The sequence below is a fragment of the Manacus vitellinus genome, unplaced genomic scaffold (genome assembly GCF_001715985.3).
Source record: "Manacus vitellinus isolate BGI_N305 unplaced genomic scaffold, ASM171598v3 scaffold_79_pilon, whole genome shotgun sequence".
Classification (NCBI taxonomy): Eukaryota; Metazoa; Chordata; class Aves; order Passeriformes; family Pipridae; genus Manacus; species Manacus vitellinus.
Window position 1 is genome coordinate 1,849,561 of NW_021940812.1, and position 24,913 is coordinate 1,874,473.

Genomic DNA, 24,913 nt, shown 5'->3' on the forward strand with positions numbered 1-24,913 from the left:
ACTATAAGGTAGAGGATGGTTGGTATATACTGCAGATGTTCTGAGCATGCAGAGGTTTAAGGGCTGTGAGAAAGCACAAGTGATGTCCAGCACAAGGGAAGCACCTTGAGGAAACACACTGGTGTTGTACGTGCACATTTTTGTATGATACAGGGTAGAAACTGGAGGCTCATACCTCAAAACATTGCAGAGATAAAGACTAAAACTTTAAACCAACTCACTAAATTTGAAGCTAAACTCTTCCCTATGCAAATTCCACATTTGCTCACGCGAACATACCTAGTATTTGCAGAAATTAATTTTAGTTACCTATTTATCCAATTTGCCTAGGAAGTTCAGAAAACCAATTTGAAAAATAGAGCTCTTTTCATATAACCTTGATGCTGAGACTAATTTAGAGACATAACATGACCATCCTGCTCTTAAAAGACATCCCTCTGATCTACTCTTTCAAAATAAAATTAAGCAAACTTGAGGATTCTTTCAGATTTATTTGGGCTTTTTTTAATTGACAGTATAGCTTAATATGAAACATCATGTGTTTACCCTTTGAAAATGACTGGAACAACTTGCTCAATATTATTAGAGAATAGAATCTTTCTCCCTCTGTAGAGACCCATGTGGAAACAAGAGAAGATGAACATTTTGCATGGCACAAAGAACAATTGTTCTGCAGCTGCTGCCACGACCCTCAGGCTACAGTGGAGTCATGGCCCACTTCCTTTCCCCTATAGGGATCTTTTGGTTAATGTATCCACTTAGTTTACAGCCCAAGTATAAATCTTATTTTATGCCAACTTACTGAGAATAACATAGCAGGTTGATATCCATCTGTGCGGCCTGCACATTCCCATACAATAAAATATCTGTATTCAAGTCCTTTCTGACACTACATGAAATCCAAGGGATTTGTGTGGTGAAATCTTTGTGGTGTGATTGACAAGACTCCTGGGGCCAGGAAGCCACCACAGGTATATTTCTTTGTTCAGTGTATCTGGAAGGAGTGACCTGGTCTGCCTATGGAACAACTTTATTAGTATTCAATAGTTAACACTCAACAGCTTTCAGAACTAACATATAATACAAAATATTCCTAGGAATACAATGCAGACATAAATTCCTTCACAGATGTCTGTGCATACTCAGTCAGTCATCAATATTGTCTTTAACTGGCATTCTCGTGGCACCTCCCATGTGAAGACCTCTACTGGGATTAGTTAAGCCTCTCACAGCACATATGTGAAGATGGCAGAGCACTCAAGGACTAGCACTGCATATAAAAGCACGTTGCAGAAAAGGGAAAAGTCCTGATGCAGGGTGAAATATTGGCCTTTTAAAGGTCAAAAAATGTTTTCATTTCAACGTAAATGGAAACAGGAATTGAGCTCATTTACTTTCTTTTTTTTTTTTAACCTATGAAACTAAGGGTCTTTTCTACTCCTCCTCTCCTTTTGGCTGTACTCCAGCTCCTACACATGCAACAGGGATTGATAACAATAAAATATGCTGGTATTGAAAATCTGCCCATTATTAATAAAGCAGATGATTCATTACTCCTTCAATATGATGTTAACGTCAGAATAAAGCCAGCCTTTTATTGCTATGGGGTGTTTATTTGTTTACTTCAGAGCTCTGTTGCTCTTGCCAATGGTTTAGATCCATAAGAAAGTGAGATCATCACAAGTGCTGCCACAGCAACACCCACTTGACCCCTGTCCATTCCAGACAGTGAGAGATTTTCCATTCTTCTGAATTGGAGTAGGATCAACCCCACTGTACATCACTGGAAACTTCCTCACCCTCCTGTTGTTGTTCCACAGAGTTGGATTAGGACTCTTCCATAACTGTACAGTTCATTAAGGTTTCAATATACACATATTCTGGATGTAGATTGCTTTCATGTATCAATATACACATATTCTGGATGTAGATTGCTTTCATGTCTTCACACAAAAGGTAGCAAATGCAAAGTCCATAATGTTGTCACGTGGCAGCCCAGTCTGGACATTGAGTAGTTACAAAGCCTTGTCTTCCCCTCCTACCTGAACCCCAGTGTTCATTAAATGCGTATTTAGAGTGAATGAAAAAGCAGAGTATAAGGAGAGCAGAGATGGAGACCAAGGGTACACTGGGATGGTGATGGTAAAACCCATAGCACCCAAGTATTCATCAGTTGTTGACAATGACACAATGACATTCTATCAAATTAAAACTGGAATAATCTTGTGGCTTGAAGCAGTTTCTTAGGATATTTTATTTACAGTGACCTCTGTTTACCAAGTCCTTTTACCTGCAAGTGAATTCTGTGTATGTTATGCTCCTTGACTTTAGGAATGTCCAAAACCAAAGACTTTATGAAATTTTGAATGGTGGAATTTATTTTCACTCTTCAACAGAAAGAATGTGCAAACATATCAAGATTTCTATGTAAGAAATGAGAGGAATTTGATTCTAAAACAGCTGAGTAGAACAAGTACTTCTCTGTGACAGAGGAAATCTGCCTTCCTGAAGATAATCCTAGTGAGCAAACTGCAGTCTTTCTTTGCTCTATGATAGAGATGATACTCCTTGCTGTAGAAATGCTTTGTCATTCAGTTAAAACATGAGAGGAAACTTCCCAGGCTGGATCTGAAATCAAGCAGCTGAATAGCTGGCAAAACCCATACATCATAAACTGTGCCTCTAAAACTGATATTCACTTCTCCTCCTTATATGCCAGAAACCTAAAAATTCCTTCCTTTTACCAAATTGCAGGAAGCATCTCATCTCATTAATGCCACTCTTTCTTAGAATCTTTTAAATATGCATTTTTCATTAAAATTCTAATTCTTGATAAACTGAAAGCAAGATCTGGTGACAAAGAGGTTATAATTAATCTAGCAAGACTAGTCAAAGAAATCCATGTAATTGAAGGAAAATGTATGAATGAGGAGACTAATGCTACAGAACTTCCAAAGTCTTTTCTGTGGAATTAATACTATGGAGACCTATAAAAGATTAATCAAGATAAGCAATCGATAACTTCTCAAGTGCTAATAAGCACTGCCATGTTCCATGATATGTTGAGCAGTTTATCATGTTTAACCATATGAAGATTTATAGAAAATCCATTGTTAAAACCAAAGGATGAGGTAATGCACCACTTAGTAAATGAAGTGCAATTAAAATTTATGCTTGATATTACACATTCAAAAGATCTGTAAAAATCATTTTGATTTCCTCTTTTTAAAGAAAAGAAATTAACGTACGAGTTGTACCTTTCAGTCAGTAGTCCTGGGAGAACAGTGAAGACAGCAATGGCATTCTTCAAGTTAATATCTGCTTTCAAGGGAAAGGTGATGAAATAGCCTTAAAAAATTGTTAAGCTCTCTTCTCACTTCATTTTACTTAGGGATCAAACTTTGCTTGAAAATTCTGAAAGTTAAATAGAATACCTATTAGGAACATAAAGGTCTCTGCTATCCATCAATCTGATAGATTTGCAGGTCAGCTGAGCGAATTACTTAATGGCTAATTAATAGTCCATAAACTACAGGTCTTGACCTTGGGGTCACTGTGACAGAACTCCACACTACAGCATATTATTAATTAAAATCTTCAAATTATGTATTTAGTAAATCAATTATTTAACATTATTAAGGTCTCTCAAATGTATTGACATGATTTGTTATTTATTTATATGTCACTGGGCAACAATATATTCTGACAAGCACACCATAAGCATTCCTGGTAAACATGACAGAGTTACAGTAACAGAATGTATACCAATGCTTTTCCTTTACATGTGTCTATTGTTTGTCTAGTTTTAGTCTTATTTGGGGGAATATTTTGTAAGTAAGAATCTCCTCCAAAGCTCAGCAAAAATTTTAATTTAAAAATCTTTATGGTCACAGACATGTCATAGGAAAAAAAAAGTTAAGATCCTGTCTGTTGGCTCGATAAATTGCTAACTCTTAAAAGCCTTGTATTAAAACCACTGACACTACGTACATCATTTTGCTTTTGCAGTGTCCTGGACCATATATTTAAGTTTATACATAGCTGCACAGCCACATATATATGTATATATCTCTATACACATACCACATCATTGCTCTGCTCCAGTTATGGTCATTCTGGAAGCACAGATGATTCATGTTTTTTCTATGGCATGCAGATAATGATGTAGGAGAGAAAATGAGCAAACTAAACATTGTCCCAAGGACTATACAAAATTACAATCAAATTTCAGCAAACAAGAATCAGATATTCAAGGTACAGATGACTGTCACCTTGTAGGACCCAGCACAGTCACTTCACTGGTAGAAGTTTGGATAGAGAGAGAATGAGCTGAGGTGTCTCCACGGACATATAAAAAATCTAGGATGGAGACAAATTGAATCCAAGGCTCTGGCAACTCATGAGATTGCCTGGTGATTAGTACTTATCCTGTCTCATAAGATAAACTCTTTAATATCATTGCTACTGCTCACAAGGAGGAGCACATTCATGTGTCCAGATGTACTTCCTTTGAATTGCCTTTGGAGGTACCTGCTCCTCTCCTCTAAGATGTGGCACTGAAGTTCTTAAATTCTGGTGTGCTAAATGACACCTAAACTAGATGCCTTAAATAAACAGCGTGAGTTACCTCCCTCCATGGACAATAAATTATCCAGACAAATGTATCAGTATAAATTAAATCGGTATGATAGATACATACAATTGAGGGTGTGTAGCACCCAATTAATTAAGTGGCATATTCATCTGCAATTAGCAAATAAGCTCTCAGATCTTGGCATGGGTACTGTAAAGTGTGTAAGCCATGGCTATGTAATTACAATGACGCATGACTCTTTCTCATGATAGTTTCTTCAGGAGAACATATCCACTCTAACCTATATTCACAGATTGCTCTGACTCACTCAAAATTACATTTTTCCAAAAAAATATATCATTTAGAAAGCAATGGAAGGATTAATAAGATTATATTAGAAACATACTTTGCTGGAAGATCGCTTTGATTACTAACACTAGCTGATTCTTTTTAAACAGCTTTACTTCAGAGTGGTACAAATCATGTACCACCTATAACTGATATATATATAATAGTTCAGGAAAGCGTTCCAGAAACATTTACAGCCCATGCAAGTTTGCTTGCAAGGTGAGACCATCTTCTTCCTTGATTTGAATAGCATGAGTAAAATTGTCTATAATGCATCACTCTGCGTGACAAAGTCCTTATCAGTAGATGCTGACAGAGTTGAGTTAGCCTTGGGTCTCCTGCCTGCAGAAAAAAAACAAAGAAAAAAAAAATCCTACTAAATACTGTACAACTCTTCCACTGATGAGCAGGGAGTTGGTTTAAACTGCCTCTGAAGCAGTCTGCTCAAGTCAGGCATTATACTTTTGAAATATCAACTTCTTGGCAGAACCTTCTTACTCAGCCACCACAGCCTTGAGCAAGGAACCACATAAAGTCATAGTGGTTTCACTCTGAGCTTCAATTATTGCTCTTTATCTGCGAGTCACACACGACACACCACCTCACTGAACCAAAGGAAAATCACGCCCGAGGGCCATGAAATCAGTGACACTAAAAAGACATTCAGTGACACTAGTATGTCATGCTGGATGTATGACCTGCAGAAGAAACACTGCATTCCAGAGCAACAAGCATTTCCTATGAAAACCACGTTGCTTCCTGGCATCTCCAGGGCATTGGATTCACTGCGTTTATAGCGATCGTCTTAATGTATTATTATATTAAATGTTTCAGGCACTTTCACTTACCTTTCAGAATTAAAGATTAATCAATTCCATGGCTGTGTACATCTAAACAAAATGTATTGATCCCATTCATTTTTAAAAGCAAGACACTACGTTGTATTTCAATATGTCATATTTTAAGTCTTGCTTATTGATCACGTTTTGAGAACTCTTGATATTCCATTGGAAATTAAGATACAGAGCAAGCATAGGATTTTCATTATGATGATGTATCCACGGAAGCCACAGTCTTTTGTATTGACATGCTTTTGTTTGCACTGAGATCCACCCACTTCTCTTATTATAAGCAGAGGCTCTACCTGAGAAACATTATTCATTTTAGTGTTCCTGCTGTCTTCCCTGGGACCTCACATACACACTGAAAGTACTCCTAGATGCAAGCAACAGATCCTAAAAACTGGGAGTAGACTTGCATGAGTTTCACATTACATATAGTCCTATACTGCAAGTCTGCAGAAACCAGCTAGTTTTCTGGGAGCAATTTTACTGAATTCAATTGCTGACTTTCACCTTTACAGCAGTTAAGTTCTTCAAACCAAAACCAGCACCTTTGGTTTGCCTCTTTAGTACTTAATGTTGGTCTAGTTGGCTAAAGATAAATTTCATAGAGCACCAACAGCTTACAGATTCCAGACACGACACTGAGGGTCTCATAACTCAGAAAGATTAAGCAAGGAGGGCACTGTTCCTCACAACTGCACAGTCAAATCAGGAGTCTGGAGGCATTAAACAATGAATTGACAATCATTGATACCATTTTCAAGATTTACAGCTTTATATTACTCAGCCTTGGAATGTTTATAAAGCAGCAAACAGAATTTTCAGAAAGCGAGTCTGTTCACCAATACCAAACATGTTCCTACAAGGCCCCATTTTCTTGGGTAGTATTTTTGAATGCATGCACAGAAATTGAGCCAGATAGTCCTATTGGTCCCAATAGAAGTCCAAGTGCTAAATATACACATAAAAAGCATGCTGGAAACATGCCACTCATGTAGTAGTTTGCTGAAATGGGAAAACATTGGATTAGAAGAAAACAATGAATCATTTCTAATGCTGCTTGAAACTATCAGCTTCACAAGAGGATCTCAAAGAAGATGGCACATACCTTAAAACCCCTCATCTGTGCATGCATTCCATGTGTTGCTCTTCAGCATTACCACTGAAGTGTCTTCCATAAGTAATAAATACGTTATGTAAATAAAACATAAATAAACAAATTCTAGAGCTCCAGGCAAAAAAAAAAAGAGCTTATATTATAATATCATAAATTATGAAGACTGCAATAGCTACAGACAGTAACTTTTTAAAACAGAACTGTGCTGATAAATATGTGTGATAAGACTGAGTAAGGCTTATTTAGTTTCAGAGTGGAGTAAATCAGTTGATTTAAGTCAATGTAATTATAGAAACAGCGAAGTCCTCAAAAAGTCATCAGATTTCTCCCGACACTTTTTTTAATCCTGACAAAGAGCAATGTAAATGAAACCTGTGCAAGAGGCTAAAAAAAATTTACTCAGTGAGTTATAATCACAGAATTGTAGAATATGCTGAGATGGAAAGGACCCATTTGGATCTTGGAGTCCGACTCCTGGCCCTGCACAAGACACCCCAAGAATCTCAAAAGATACCACTTTTACTTACTCTTTTTAGTACCTTTACTCTCTAGCTACTTTTAAGAAATCAATACACTCTTTTCACAGGAAATCACCGTCAGTGATTTCCTATTTATAAAATGTAGAGGAGAATAGAAACTATGGACTTTATGCTAGATCACTTCTTGAAATGTGGTGGTTTAAAAGACTAATTAATTGAATATATCTACCACAAACAAACACACTTTGTAAAACAAAACACAAATGCAGCCCTGCCTACCTAGATATGAGGTTTCTCAAAATGTGTGCTGATTCTTCAAAATAAAGTGAGGCAAAATCAATTTTTTTTTCCCGAAATCCTAGAGCGTTGATAAAAGGAGATTAGGATTTAAATTGTTTCTGCTTTAATGGAAAATGCAAATTGATTTGATCAATTTTCAAAAACAAAATTAAAAGTGCAGGCTGCCAACCATTTTTCTCAATAGGGAATTTCATTTGTTCTAAACACCAATCTTTCTGCTCCTGTATCTGTAGCCCACTTGCATAGTAGCAACTGCTTGGTGTAATAAATGTCTATTATAAATCTTTAGGAGAGTCAGAACTGATAAAAAACAGTGACATTTCTCAGATTGCCTTCTGAAGTTTTCATTTGATTTTCTCTCAGACAACTTCCTCCACATTTAATTACCCCCTTCAGTCTCTTAGGTGACTTCCTCTGCCGTACCCTGAAAGTTTATCTCCCCACCTTCTATAGATCCTGTTACACCTAAAATGTCTATATTTTTATGATATCATTAATCCTCAAGATGACTTAGTAGTGCACCTGATAAGTAAACTGTCTTTGGGAAAGGCCATTCAACTCACAAAGAATATGACCCAATATCAATAATATCCCATTTCTTTTCCTTTTTACTTGTTTGATGACACCAGCCTTTATATTAATGAAATCCCCATGAATTTCCCTTGTGGAGCCCTCATACCCAGACGCTGAAGTTCCTCCACTTTCTACATCTCCAGTTGAGTCCTCTATTGTCATCTTCACAGCTAAGACCAAACTTATTTCTTATTTTCCATAACACATTCTCACTCTCAACCTTTCCAGCTCAGCTGCACTTGAAACTAAGTTCTCTCTGACTTTTCTCTCTCAATGTATCTCCTCAAATCTCCCACATCCATGTTTCTTCTTTCTTTCAAAGCTTTCTTTCAAAGCATCTCTACTTTCATCTCCTCCTACACTCCTTAGCTCTGGCAAATCCATCCTCTTCACCACCTTTCCTTTCATGTGTATCCCTCACTTTGTGCCACCCAATTTGTTTGGAACATACTCAATTATTTATCAAATTTTCTCCCTCTCCTTCTCATCTATGGAATAAAAACTTCACCATTACTAGGCATGAAGAGTTAGCATGAGTGTATAAAATCATGGACATCTCTAATCTTACTCATAACATTCTGTTGATGCTTGGGAAAGTATCTACGGACGATGTGGTCTTAAAGTGGGTAAATCACAGAGTCCTGGTCTAAAAAAATCTTGATCTTTAGAACAAAAACGTTTCTAAGAAATAATCACACCTCTAAGCACATGGAGTCCCTCATATTCCCTGCAACATTTAAACCCAGATACATTTAAAATTTACTTCCATATGTACATAATCTAATCCTTTATCAGAACTGAGCAATGTACCAACTCATATTTGTAAAAATGAACATCTAATTCTACCCAGAAATTTACTCTTGGAGAACCAAAAAAGTGCTTTAGGTATGCCAGATTCATTGAACACATGATACTTGCTAGATTTCTTTATCTTTCTGCAAGCATCATGCTATATGGTAATACCAAAATTGTCCTAAGGGTTTGACATTAGTTCAGATCTCAGGGCTTTGATTGCCATCCAGACTAAAAGCATTTTGTAAGTATGCCAAATTAATAAAAATGCCTCCTTGATACTGTTCACCCGGCCTTGCATTACCTGTCTATACCCATCTACACCAGAAGAGCAATGTAATTTCAATTCTGAGATTCCAGAGAGAGTTCAAAAGACATTTCACTCCACTCGGGAGTACTCATTTATCTCTAATATATAAACCCATAAAATTAGGGTAAGAAATAGCTCTTCTGCTGTAACCTATGCCTGTCTATGCAAGCAATGTTTTGTTTTCTACTAATCCTAATTGTAATCAAGTTGTAGGTTCCATCTATCCAAAAATATGGATCCAAACTGGTCTTTCCTACTGTTATGCTTTAACATTTCATATTTACTCAGCCTAAACTGAATTGTGGATTTTGCACAAGAGAACTTCTATTTATTTATTTAAATCAAGAGTGTGTTCTAGAAGGTAAGTATTTGAATTACATTCTTTGTCTCTTAAGACATGTCCCAGTATCTATTACAAGAAAGGAAAAAGATTGCATGTGGAAATGTAAAGGCATCAAAACACTTTAGAGCGATCTAACTACAAAAGGAAACGGATGAGACTAAGTTAAGGAATAATAGGGTAGTACTGGTCAATGCTAAAATATATCTGCAGAGGAAATAAGTTTAAAAACTATGTGGTTTGTTGTTTTTTTTTAAAGTGGGGAAGAAGAGGGAAATTAAATAGATTTCAATGGCACACAAAATTCCACACCATAAAATGCATCAAAATTAAGAAGTTGTCTGAATCTAGATGTGCCAGGGAAAATCTAAAATATCTTTGGTTCACGAGTGGATTAAATATCTAGATCACTAGTGTAGAACTGAATTAGCAGAGCCATAAACCCTATGATTCTACGATGGCCTCATCCCTGAAACTCCACATAATGAATGGAAGCAACAGTAAAGTACTGACAGAACTGACACTAAATCTCCTCCAAAAAGAAAAGTTCTGATGTTATAGGATACATCACCTGTATCTCGTACACATTCTTGAAACATCATAAGTAGGCATCATCGTGCCATCCAGTCAAATGCTTTCTCCTTTTCCAGGTGTAGCTTACAACTGGAATACCTGAGTTGTGGCTCCATAATTTTCACAGAAAATCTTATCTACTATCAAGCAAGTTCCTTCTATTCAATTAAAATACTCTATAAAATATATAGCCAAAGATAATGCTATCAACTTTGTGTGCTGGTAGTCTGGTATAAATCTTACTCTGTATAATGGAGAAAGAGTAGCATGTTATCAGGACACTGCATGCTATTGTAGATACAAATCTACTTCAACTTCCATCTTATTCCCAAAACTCATTAACATATGAAATTGGAAATTCTATGTAGGGCCTCATGCACAGTGGTTAATCTTCTAATAATATTATTAATGTGTTGATATTAATAATATTGGCATATGGTCAGAAACACCTGGCTGCAAAAATCGCATACTTTCCTTCTGATGGCAAAAGATAAAAGTCTGTTTTTGAACGAGGAGCATGACAACTTGAATGGAATGCTGATCTCCTTTCATAGAGTGCCAAACTTATCTACTATCAACTCCAGAGTTTCAGTAAATATTATCCAGTCCCACTTCTAAGAACACCTCTACCTCTTGGAGAATTTTAGCCAGTTATGTTGCAGTCAACAGAAATCAATTAATGCTATTTTCATAGGCATAGTTTTTTCTAAATCTCTCCAAATCAATATAACATTCAACTAATTTTATTCATTCAGTAGGTTTTGGAATCTTCCTATATTTTAATTTAAGAAAACCATTCACTGGTACCAAAGACCTGAAATGGGTTTACACTGTTAACACTATTACAAATCACATATAATGGCATGTCAGGAAGTTGCCACATAATGTTATTGTTCATCCATCAATTTAAAATGTGACAGAATACTGGTTACTGAAGAAAGAGTTGCAGAAGGCAAAAGGACAGTACAGACTCCAGAGAGTGATAAAAATGTTTCTGTTGTATAGAATTTTCAGTTGACTGCTCCTGTATTATCCTCTACAGCATAGTTTAATATTCAGCAGCAATAGATATTTCTTTACATAACTCACAAACTATGCTTCGTATACTTTTAATTCCTTCCTATCTAATGAGTTCGTAAAAAAAACCCTGAAACACATATCAAAGCTAACAAGCTGATGCAAGAGCACACTGTGTCAGCATCATGTGCTTATATTTCTCTACCCCTACAAACCAGAGACGAGCACAGCTGAGTCTAACTTTCTAACTTCTCCACTATTGACTTTCAGGGTTTGATTCAGCTGCCCAAACAAAAGCATCTAATACCATCTGAGATACTACAGAGACTGCAGCATCCACCTGACAACCACCAGTGGTGATGCAGGAGTGGCACATGAAGGACCATCATGATGTCCCAAAGGATCTCAAAAGGCACTAGATATCTATGCCTAGGCAAATGCATCCCACCTCTTGTTATTTTAGCAATATGTTTACTAGAAGAAAGCTCTCAGGACACAGTGTGTGCTGTCATAAGCTGCTAAATTTTACTGCATTAAACTCTTTTAAAAACTGAACACACTCTGCTCTTATCTCTTCACAGTTTATAATGGAAGGTGGTTCCAGAACCTTACCTGCTCTATCTGATACTTACAAACGTTGCTCATATTGCCAGCCTTACTCATGGATGATTAAACCCATTTGCTTTAATGCCAGCATGTTCCAGCTTCACTAGCACTGGTGATTTTCCTCCCTTGCTGGGTGTACAGAGAAGCCATATACACTTACAGCACAGTGTTTCCTATGCTAAACAATGCTGGGCTTTAACAATGCTTTTTGGGATGACATTAATACCCGTTATCACTACTGGAAACACTGTGTCTGAGACTCTGTTTGCCTTTTCTGCCGTCACTTTGTGAATCACACAGACATCCTGTTTTTAACTGGCAAACTCCAGACTTTCTACGGTGTTTGTCATCTTGTGTGGGTGAACTTCCACATTACAGCAATTTGTCTTTTTATTAACCCTAGTTAGTACATTGATATTTTATTTAATTTCTTTCTCTTCCTTCCTATTAATATTATACATAACCAGCTAAGTTAGCTATTTACCACTATTCAGTATATCCCTTCTTTGATACAACATGAGCTCTCACCTTCAATCTTAAGAACTGCATGCTCACCATTTTTAGCATAACTGAGGAAGGTCTTCATTAGTTTAGAATTTACATCTTGGGCCAAAAAGAAAACAGGATTGCTTTCTGTTTTGAGGGTTTGAGAAAGAGAGAAGCAGGAAAAAGTAGATGAAAACAGCTGATTATCTGCAGACAGACAACCTAATTCTTGTACTTGGGTGTTTAAATCTGATATCTAGAGAAAAGTACTGTGAACCACATCTTGATTGGGCAGGAAAGAATGTAAAAACCAATGATGAAACTCACAACCACGGCACTATCATGGCCATGCAAGTACTACAGTATATAAAGATGTACATATGATAAACTCACCCTCCATTGTAAGAAATTTCCACTTGTGTTACTATGTTCTAAGGAGCTGATGCATAGCAATGGCTTTTCGCTCAAAATGAGACTATCTCCAAAACAGTCATCTCTATCAAGTGTGAGGAAGCAAATCCGCAAAAGGAGTGTTTAATAGATCAAAGGGTTGTGTTGTCATCCAGCAGGACCTCCACGTGCTGGAGAAATGGGCAAAGAGGACTGTCATGGAGTTCAACAGAGGAAAACACAAAGTCCTGTCCCTTGGGAGGAATAACTTTGCTATAACTTGCTGACCAGCTGGAAAGCAGCAAAATAGGAATAGACTGGTGGACACCAAGTTTAACACGATCCAGCAGCACACCCTTGCAGCAAAGGCCAACAGAATCCTGAGCTGCACTAGGAAAAGCACTGCTAAGAGTTCGAGGAGGGTGATTTTTCCCCTCTACTCAGCACTGGTGAGGGCAGATCTGCAGTGCTAGCTGAAGTGCTGGGCTCCGCACTTGAGACATGGACACATTGGAGCAAGTTCAGGAAAGGGCCACAAAGGTATTGGAATTTCTGTCATACAGAGAGAACTGGGATTGTTCAGCCTGGAGAAGAAAAGGTGCAGGTGGATCTTATCAAGGTGTATAAATACCTCATGAGATGGTGCACACAAGACAGAGATAGACTCTTAGTGGTATCCAGGAAAATAAGATATACAAACAGGGAATAAGAAAAAACTTCTACATTGTAAGGATGACTGAACACTGCAATAGGTTGCCAGAGAGGCTGTGGAGTCTCCATGTTGGATATATTCAAAACCCAACTTGACAGGGCCATGAGTAACTTGCTCCAGCTGACCCTGCTTTGAGCAGGAGGAGCTGGACTAGCAAACTTCAGAGGTGCCTAGTCCAAAACCCACGAGAGTCCAGATAAATCAAATGGACCCTTAAGTCTCTCACCTGTTGCAATCAAGAAAAGAGACAACACCTATAACAAATTTGGTTTTCACCTCTTCTAATTTCACGAGGCACCTATCCAAGCTATGTCTCTAGGCTCCATCTATAGTCAATGGGGTAGGGCAGCACTTCACAAGAGGGTGCAATTCATGTCTAAGACAGGAGGCACCAGTGACTATTTGAAGAAACCTCCCCTTCCCCCTTCACCTAAACAAGAATTTTGGGTGTCAAGAGAGGTCAGCTGAACCCCATGCCACTTCTTACACACTACCTTTGTCCACTGCCACATTCATATTTCTGCTCTTCCCCTTTCCCCAGTCAATTGCAAGTCCATTTGAATTTGCTTCCACTATGTCTCCAGACTTACTAAATCAAATCCATTGTACGGCACAAAAGCAAAGGCTTTCTTCAAATCCAAATAAATTATGTTCAATGTTTCAGGATTGCCTCCCAATCTGCTAGTGTATATAATGCATTTAAATGAAACGTATGCATATGAATGGTGATTGCTCCTTATTGAAACGCACATCTCTAAACACCCTGTAATCTTGTTTCTTACCAGTGTCTCCCACAAATTATTCCAGCATAAAAGGCTTTCTTCTTCATCCTCAAACCAGTTTTAAAGCCATAAAACACAAACTGTTACTCAAGCGCTTATATTGTCATTGTATTTATTATTTATTCCCTTTGCTAACACACACAGTTATAAGGGTTTTCCAAATGTATAAGGGAAATTCTCTGAAATTGAAATTTGGACGAAGATTAAGAAAACAATTAATGTATGAAAGACACAAAAGAAAGTCTCCTAATACTCTAATAATTGATAATTATTTAGAGACCTCATCTGATGCTCATTGCCAAGAGTAAGAGACTTTTTCTCTCTGCAATGATTTTTTTGCAGCCTGAATTCCTTTCCCATCAGGCAGTCTCACAGAACCATCTGATCTCCTAAATGAGCAAAGTAAATGAGTTGTCCTTTCTCTGCCTATGTCTCATGCATTCTGATTCCATATCTGTCGATTAAACCCCTGAACAACTCAGAAGCATTAAAATCCAGATACATTCTCTCCAAAAAAAATGTATAAAGGCTTTCCTAGAAGATTTCTAGGATACCTGCATTTTTGAGTCTCAACTGCTGTCAAACTGCAGTTCTTCCAATTTGCCTACTAAGAAGTAAATTTCACAATCAAAATTACTTAAAAACCTAAACTTCATTTTCCCGTTGACTGAGGTCCTTCAGACTCAAATCACATTGAAAACACCCTACCTGCCTAAATCCCTTTTGAGAACTGAGTGCTTCATAGCCCTTTCCCAAAGAAACCTACAGATCTGACTATTTATTTTCTCTCAAGTAACAAGGTGACTTTTTTTTCAGAAAACAGAGATTTCATCACCAGGAAAATAAAATAGTCTTCTAGAATGACGACATTTAAAATATGCTAGTTACAGTATGATTCTTGCATGAACAGGTGATGAAAGAAATGCATTTCTTCCTGCCAAAACTAACAGCTGTATTATTAAATATATTGATAGGATTGTGCAAAAATCCAGTCAGATTACAATTGTGAAAAAATACCTCATCTGCTGCTTCTTTTTAATACAGTAGCAAATATACTGCCTGGTTTGGCTTCATGCCAAGATTAATTTTAAATTGGACCTCATGAAATATTTATGAGGTCCAATTTAATGGGATTGCTTTCTCTGGCATTAAGCCTGTGTGGATAGCATCTTAAACACTAATGTTTTTAACAGAACCTCAAGACACACACACAAAAAAATCTCTGGCTATTAATAGGCTTATTAATAAATTGTTTAACACTGACAGTCTGTGTTAGAAGTATTTTGACAGGCCCTTTGTAGTGAATCTTTACCTGCTTTTCTCTGAGCCCTCACTTTGCAGTCTGTCAAACAAATGCTGCTTAGCATTTAGCTAAATGGTAAATCATCATTAGTTAGAAACAAGCTGAAGTAAGCCTGAGTAAAGAGCTAATCACACTTAGGTAGGCTTTGTGGGGAACTGACAGTGCAGTGCTCAGAAAGCTACAGACACCACTCAGCTCCTCTGTGGCTTTCTTGACTCACTGAGACACCATTTACCTTTGGTTTCTAATTACATTTAATAGTTCAATAAAAACACTGTATTAAGACACGTATACTTACAAAAAACCTCAGTGTTTCGTACAAAGGAAACGTACTGAATAATTGATAAATCATTTTCCTTCCCTTTTTCAATTAAGAGCGTGGACCTAATCTCTAGAGCAAATTATTTCAACTGCATTTGAGCCCATTTCTAAATAGCTGCTTCACTGCTCCTCCTCCATCAGTGTTCAGAGTGGACCTTCAGCAATCAAAAATCGTGAGTGGAGTACAGTGGTAAGGTCAGTACAGACCACAGCCAAATTTTATCTCAGTGTGCTGCTACTAGACAGCACCACTGATGTGTGACCTCTGGTTAATGTAGAAACAACACTGGGGGTACCAAATGGGGGTACCCCAACTTTATGGGTCAGCTCTGCAAGCTGCAACACAGGTGCTTGAGTACAGAGACACGTACAGAACAAAGCACCTAACGGAGTACAGAACCCATCCTTTTCCTACAGGGAGCTTTGGGAGGCCTGCCCAAACAGAGGTATGTCTGGAGTGTAAGGCCAACATATTCTGCACCACCAAACAGAAAATACATTCCAATGTGTTTCCCAGCATGATCCCTTTAGAAGGGCCGCAGATAGCTCATACACCTTTGGGAAAAGCAACTGCTATGAGACAATCAGAAAAAAGAGGTTGTCCTTCAGACCTGCTTGGTTCAACAAATCTCTGCAAAAAAAGGGTGCTTGTCAGAAGGGTGGAATGTATCAGGCAAGCAGGAGTGAGTAGCACACAATTCAGAAATGAAAGAATGTGGGGAGAAATCACATCAAATTATGAGTTTAAGTAATTGGAAGACAATAGCAAAAAGATATACTTTTCCGTATGTGTGACATCTAATTCTAGAACAGCAACTGACAGTCACAGAGTGTGACATGACATTATAAAACATTCCTCAGATCCTTTATAGTGGAGTTAGATGTATTCCCACTTAAATCCCATAGCTGTATCACCAATTCTGCATTCAAAGAGGCAGAAAGTTGGCTTCACAATTTGCCTTCCCAGGACTCAACATGTTCAACAGTCACAGGTTTTTAACAAAAATAAAGCCACACTACTAAGAGTTTGGAACTAAATAAAAAAAGCTAATGATCTAAATAATGAAACTACATGGGAGTTTGAGGAAGGCAGATTGTAATTAGCCAACTGGAATTTAGCCAGGATACCACAGCTAACACCTCTGTGACCTTCAATCAACACGCTTTTAATATGCATGAAGTTGGGTTTCTTTATCATTAATAAACTGAATGAAAATCCAGTTGGAGCAAATGCTCTGTTGGTTGATTTTCATCATTACAGAACTGCTGGAATGATGAAATTCATGAGGGAAAAATGGGTGAAGAGTCAGTCTTAAATGCTTATATATCTAGCAGTCTGTCGCCTTTCCAACACTTCTGATGCTGACAGCTGTTGGATGTGCACAGAAAATGTTTTCACACTCATAGCTGGGGTGTATAAGCAACATGTTCACTCCAGAACTCTTCCTGGCAGAAACCCAACCACCCAAATTCCCACTGTAGTCAGCCGGAATAAAGAAGAATCTGTGGAATGATACCTTGAATTCATTTCCACACTCCTGTGAGACCACCGTAGCTCTTTCTGGATCACATGCTGCACACACCCACTTTTTTAAGGCATAAAAGCACTGGGTCAGAACAGCACAAAGCCTGCCCATTTTGTTGTTCCCACACAGATCAACACCCACAGCATTAAAGAAAAGCTAATCACAGGAAAGCCATGATTCACAGGCAGCCATTTCAAATGAAGGAATCCCAGCCCACACAAAGTAGCTCTATGGAATAAAAACTTTGAACCAGCTACCCCTGTTTAGGAGTGTTGATAGCAAGATTAATTATCCTTCCGTTGAGAGGCAGAAGCTGCCACAATGATGTGTCACCAGCACTTACCGAGCAAGGATGTATTCATCACAAGTGACAAGACTGCAGAGAAGTGAAATTCTTGCTTAATATTTGTCTGTATGCTAATGCAGTTTGAAAACAAAGTTCTCTAAAGCTGGATGAGAAGAAAAAAGAGAAGAAAAAAGAAAAGGAAGAAGAAAAATGCTTTAGCCAAAGTAAACTACAGGAAGAAGTAAAGCAATTTAATTTTTTTACTCATTTTACAGGCCTTTTGAGATTTAATCTGCACAGCCATTAGGGATTTAAAGAGGACTGATGTTTAACTTGTTTGCCCATTTGACTTAAGACAAATCCAACTGACAACAACAAAGCACTTTCTTTGTCTTCACCACCACTTAATTTAAAAGGGACATGTTTACTAACAGCTTAATCTGTTTAATACAAATAGTCTTTTACATTCTTTAATCCTGTCCAAAAAAAAAAACCAACAAAACAAACCTTCAAAAACCATTTGGTCCCTTCCAAAGCCCAAAGCTGGACTTTGGGGCAACCTGATATCAATAAAATATCTTAGCTGTACAAACAAAACCACACTGAACAATTTACATCATCTTCATACAAGTAGAAAAAAATATGTTATTTTAAAAGTGTCTGCTGAATACTATACACTTTTTTTGTGTGATAAAAGCTGTCAGTCTGAAGAAATTCTATGGCAAATGCACATATTTATTTCATGGAGCTGCATGCACAAAATTCTAGTTAGCATTAGTGAGGATTAATGTCAAAGAGCATAATAACTGCATCATCTCTCAATGTCACACTGTTTCTAAAAACCGCTTGGGAGAGTTCAATGGTCTTTCTTCAATGCACATATAGCCTTGAATTGCATATGGCATGTCCTTTTTTTTCTAGTATATTCTCTTCCATGACCACCAGTGTCGCTTGGTTGTTTAATGCTAATAAAGATGGAAAATGTCTTATTCTGTAAAAGTGTTAAACCACCTGCCAGTCAGGTTTATTCTTCTCTGATTACATTTTCTCATCTTTGCTGTTGATGTTAACCCCAATCTAGCAACAAAGCAGAGTAATGAGAATAAACATATTCCAGTAGTCTTAGTACTGGAACTCTCTGCTGTATGACCTTCAGCAAACAATTCAGCCCCAAGCAAGTGTAACATGTGAGCATAGTTTAAGTTAAAGAACAATCTTTCATAATAAAGATGCACTTTATTGTCTCATAGCATTGAAGCCTTGCCTTTCCTCTGTATTTCAATTTCTCCATCTGCAAAATGGACTAAGAGACATTCCAGCAAAAGGATATTGTAAAGGATATATAAAGTAATATTCTTGTCACTTTGCCTGAAAACTTAGTTCAGGTAGTGTCAAACTATCCTGTAAGGTGTCCAGGGTTAAATTTTGTGGTTTGCATTTAAAATTCTTAGTTCGCAAGCTTCAGAGCCTTGCAGAACACTCTAGATGTACCATGTTACCATCATCTCTCCTTGTATTTCAAAAATTCTAGTAGTGTACATCTTTCCTCCTCTTTAAATACGAAGGAGAAAATATATGTCTGTAAAATACTTTCAGGGTTTAGTATTTTTAATAGAAGGCACTATAAAAATTGTGTACTGTTTTACCTAATATGTCAGCGTTGCTTCAGGAATTAGACAGTTATTAAAATAAAGCCTTTTATCTTCAGATTCAAAAAGGAATGGAACATAAAGACACCTCTGTCAAAATACTCATAGTGACTACATTCATGAGTAAACTCAGCCATACAAAAGCTAAGTGATTATTAGTCCCTGGTTAAACAAGGAGCTCGTGGAAGAAATGGGAACAAGCCAATACTAAGCATTTACATAGGCCTTTTCACACAAGAATTTAAAACATTTTACAAAGAAAACAACAGCGAAAAAAGCGGCACTTGATTCCTGAAACTCAGTCTTCTGCCATATTTACTACACATCAGTCTTCTCCAGAAAATGTTGGTTGAAACATTTACTTTGTTACACATATTTTCACTCTACCTCTGTATCAGGTATACTGAGTAAACTGCAATTTTATACCAACACACGTGCTTTTGAAATCAGATAAATATTTGAACTTCACTACAGAGGCTTCTATAAAAGCAAATTACACCCTGTCCTGTAAAAACAAACCAATCTTTGACAGCAATAATAAAAATCATATGACAATAATCGTATTTTCAAGTTAATGGCAAAATAAAGAGCTGTTAAAAGGGAGTCTTTATCAGCCTAACAACTATACTATATTTTAAACAGATCACGACCACGGAACAGGTTAGATTTTCAGAGGTTTATCTGAAAATTTCCCCTTAAAGATTATTTAAGATTTTAAGTGTTTTTGGAGGGAGGCTGCTTGTTTATTTCATATTTATAATAGCACCTGGAGGAAAGAAGACCTCAACCTATCCGTCAAAATCATAGGAATAATTAAGAAAACCCCTAGCAATATTTTCATTAATATTGTGTTCATCAGTTGATCAAAATATCTAGTTTGGTCTCAGAAATCTTACTGTTTTAGTGAGACACAACATCTTTAAAAAAAAAAAATAAAACAAACCATGCTGTCTCAAGGCACTTGTGAGAGCAATACTGGGGGATCCACTTGACTGTAAGTGTAAAATGTTCATCCCAATTTTATAAACCTCTTTTGAAAGCCTCACTGGGCTATTTTCAAAAGCATGAAGATGCTTCAACTGAGAGGTTCTCTTTCCCTTCAGCTGCAAAAGTATACACAGGGGATAATTAAATTGCAATTAACTTCTAACCACCTTGTCTCTCAACAAAGTGATTCTCTCCTGTGGGAAAGGAGAAAGTAAACGGGATTTGGAGGTGTGGTGTACTTTCCTCCTTGCTTTCCCAGAGCTGACAAATGCCTACTCCAGCTGGAAAAATATAAACAGCTCCAATGAATCACAGAAGTTTGGACATCTTGCTTGGTTACTTGATGCCAGATATCTGATAATGCAGACACTCACTAATCCTCCACGTACCTGGCATTTTTGGAGTAAAACACAGTATGAATAGTTGGTTAGTGAAGACAGGGACTTTAATTAACCTTACTTTGTGGGAATTTACTATTTTAGGCTATACAAGTGGTGTCATTTAAATTTTCTGCCCTATCTCTCTTCATGTTTTCATGCATATAAACTGTAAAAAAAACCTTGAGTGTCCTCCTTTTTCAGAAGATAGCCCAAAAATTCCTTGGAGACAAACTCAGTTAAGGAAAAAGGCATAATAAAATAAAGGAAAAAAATCAGTTTAAACATCAAGAATTCTACAATGTGTAACTATTCCAAAGTCATAAGAGCAACCAGGCATTTTCCAAACATGACCTCTCCCAGTGGCAGCAAAATGCTGGATGTCATGCTGAGAAATGGGACAACCTGGAGAGGATGTACTCATTTTATTGCTTTTTAGTGAAGAATGATCACTTCTGCTGTGCAGGCAAAAGAATAACAGGTGAAAGAAAAATAGCTTTTTATTGTAAAGTTTTTAGTGCAAGAATCTTCTGTGTCTATGGTCTCACTGTAATGTCTCACCATTACCTAAAAACAGTTGAAACTAGGCAGGCTCAGCAGGGAATGTCACCGTAAGGGAAACCCCAATTACAACCAATGTGCCCCAAATCTGTGATGTATTTTGCTGTGTGCTGCTTCAGCTTCATCTGAAGTGATAAACCTGTAAGATGAGCAGTAAATCTGTTGCTCCCAACTTCTTCAACTGTTATAGTGCCTGGAAGTTTTATGGATGTATTTTTGGTGGCCTTTGGGCTTTATATTATTTCTTCATTTAACATTGAAAGTGAATACAGACAATTTATGGACCAAAGACTCTAAGTTCCTCTCTAATGTGCCCTTGTAAAAAAAAGTTAAGACTGTCCAACTTTGTGACATAATAGAGGATTAGGCACTTGGTGGGCTCATCTGGGTTGGAATTTAAAAGTTTCCACTTTCAGTGTTCACCTTCTTGTGTCTGAATTCATTTCACATTCAAAATATCCTCACAAAATGTGTCTCACAAATTATTCCTGTTTTTAAGAAGCTTTCCACTGCTTTTAAGACCATTGTCAGTGTAGTCAGAAACTATCAGAATCAAGAGCACAGTGATAGGAATGAGGGAAAAGGTTATTTATTTATTCATGCCAACTGCATCAAGAGCCAGGTATCCCCTACAAGGCAATTGCTGTATGTTTAGTTTACAACAGCTGACCTGAGGATCACACTACAACCAAGCAATGTAACATACATTAGAACAGAGTTTCCTCTCTGAAAAGAAATGGGAAGTCAACAATGCAGCTAATTATTACAGTAAAAAAAGTCAAATTAATTAAGACTTTTTCTTGTACACTTCATTTTTGCTAAAGGAATTTGTGAGGACACAGGAGGGGTATTTGCAAGTGCAGTGAAAAAAGACCATAAAAAAAGGATGACAAAGACTCAGTTCAAACTTGGGTGTGCAAGCCCAGAACAGTCACAAAAGTAGAGGCCTTTCAGCTCCTGTTTTTGTCTTTAAAGGAATAGTTTGTTGAAGATATAGTCTGCAGAAGCACATTTTGGTTTAACTGTGCTCACTGTAACTATCTATTGATACCAGAAGAGAATTCCACTTTCACATGATTATTGAAGAATATTATGCCAAGGCATCCAGATTTAAGGTATGGAACCCTTTTACAATCTTGTAAGTAATTAAGCATTGATCCATGGCATGTTTCATTCAATTGAAGGAAGAACTGAGAAGGTATTGCAGAAAATGTAAGTTATTCACAGGTTTTCTTGGTATTAATATAAAAATGCAGAAGAATCTAGCATTGCAACATTGCAGAATCTAGCTATGCAACATTTTATTTTAATATCTCATTATATTTTATTCATGTGATGAGCTAATCCAATTTTGATGCAATTCTGTAAATATGGCACAGTAAAAATTTCAAGTTATGGTTTTGATTGCCATTTTTATCCTGTCTACTCTATTTCACAGCTCAGCATCTCCAACCAGCCTTTACCTCTCACAGTGCACCAGTATGGTTTCATCTTACCTTACTATTGGCAATTCATGGCTCAGGGGAGATAAAGAAAAAATGAAGAGTTTGTCTCACTGAGGAAACTGAGAGTAGAAAGGACAATCTCTAAAGCCTACATAAAAAACTATTTACATTTTAAAATCAAATTTACTTGTTGCAGAGGAGAGAGTTTTTAATAAGTTAAAATAGTGACAAAATATGAGTATTTGATAGGATGCAAAAATAAAGTGTAAAGTTCTATAATCCAAAAGGCATTTCTTTCTCCAGTGTGTACAGGATAAAAACTGTCAGCAGATAACATTAGTAGCCAGCTAAACCCAACCATCTGATTAAGCCAGGTCATGCCAATCAAAGTTTAGGGTCAAATAATATTGTAAAGTATCAGAGGTCATGAAGAGATGGACACAGATTAAAAGATACGAATGGTAGGATGTCACACATGAGATGAATGCTGAAAAGAGGCACAGATATTAGGAATATGAAAATATATCACTGGTCTGATTCGCATTTCAATTATGGAGCTTTTATTTCTTTCTATTTGTTCAAAGTGGCTTTGAATGAAAAAAAAAATTAAAAATCATAACCCTACTGGACTTACTGTCATGACCTCATCTGGTTCAGTGCTGACAAGAATTTAAATCTTATTTGTCAATAAAATTCAATGATTTAATACTAGAACTGGTTAAATATGGGTGGGGGGGAATAAAGAAAAATTCAAATTTAAAAAACTATTCAGTCGTACTAGATTTCTAATATCTTCATTCATTGTTCATGCATATTCATCTAAATTCATTTTCGGCTGCCTGAATGGGAATGTTTCAAAGACTCATACTTGATGTGAACATCCTGGGATGTGCATCTACAGTTCTATGTAATCTATTCAGAAAGCAAAACCATTATCATGTGTACCAGGTAACCAATCACAAAATACCAATATAGTCTACCAATATAATCAACTTCTTGTTCGGGAGGTTTAGTTTGGATTTTAGTTTGAACTGCTTGCAATTGGAGCGTTTTAAAATTGCTCACAGAGAATTGCTTTGGTTCTGTCACAGGAACAGGTAAGTTTCAAAGTAGCTTTTAAAAACTAAACCCAAGCGAAAGTCACATAACTGAAAATATCAGATGCAAACAAATAAATGGTACAAAAATGATAGGTGGCCTCCCTTCTATACTCATATCTTGCAGTGGTAAATCTGAATACCAGAAGTGTTAACATACAAATCAGTGAGCAGAAATTCACTACACATACTACCCTAACCAAACCCCTCTTATAAAGGAGGGAAGTGGGAAACCATTTTCATCCCAACTTCCTTTTATGAATCTTGCTGTCAACAGAGTATCAACTGCTAATGAAAGGTTCCTTCAGGCTGCCTTGTACTTTACTCTGAATCAAAGTATCATGACTGCTTTCACCTGCTCCTGCCAGGATAATCATCTGAAAGTTGATCAAACATATCTGAACCCGTACAAGAGCAATAACTGATGGAGATGGATGCTGTCAGCTGGGAAGACGTCTTCACGCACTGTTTGTTCAGCACTTGTCACCTCTGGATCACAGTTCCTCTGTGTGCACCTTTCTTTTTTATTATGACAACACTGCAGTCCAGCAGCTTTCATTCCTGAAAGCTCGATGAAAATACGTGATGATTTTTTGAAATATGAGAAGAAGCTGCTTATCTTTGGAAAGATGTTTTCTTTGATGCTGGTGTAAAAATGCATGGAATGCATCTAAACTCAATTAAGGAATATTTGTAGTATCACTTAACCTCTTACAAATGCTTCCTGGCCAACTGTAAAGAGAGATGACATTTTCTTTGAACAGAAGAAAAAAAGAAGGATGAGGGAGATACATATTAAAACTTACTTCTTGTGGGAATTTGGTCTGGGAAATTTCTTCCCAGAAGAGGAAAGTTTTGCCAGAAAAATGTAACATTATGTAAAATCATGTCATTGCTTAAGGGTTGGATATATTCATTACCCAAGAAAAATCCATCTGAAGTGCTGGACAAGTTGCAGACACCAAAAAAATCTGTATTTTGCTTAAGAATATTACTATCAAGAAACACTGTTCCTTAGCTCTTCTACTGCACAGACTTTTCCCACTTCCGGGTGAAAACATAAAAAAGCTTTTTCCTGCCCACTGAGTCTTAGATTTGGATATTCAAAAAAATTTAGT

General features: G+C 37.0%; 1 protein-coding gene across 1 annotated transcript in view; it reads left to right on the top strand.

The window, feature by feature from the left end:
* The window catches only part of RNF32 (ring finger protein 32), a 185,041-nt gene that overhangs the window by 133,757 nt on the left and 26,371 nt on the right, over positions 1-24,913 (top strand).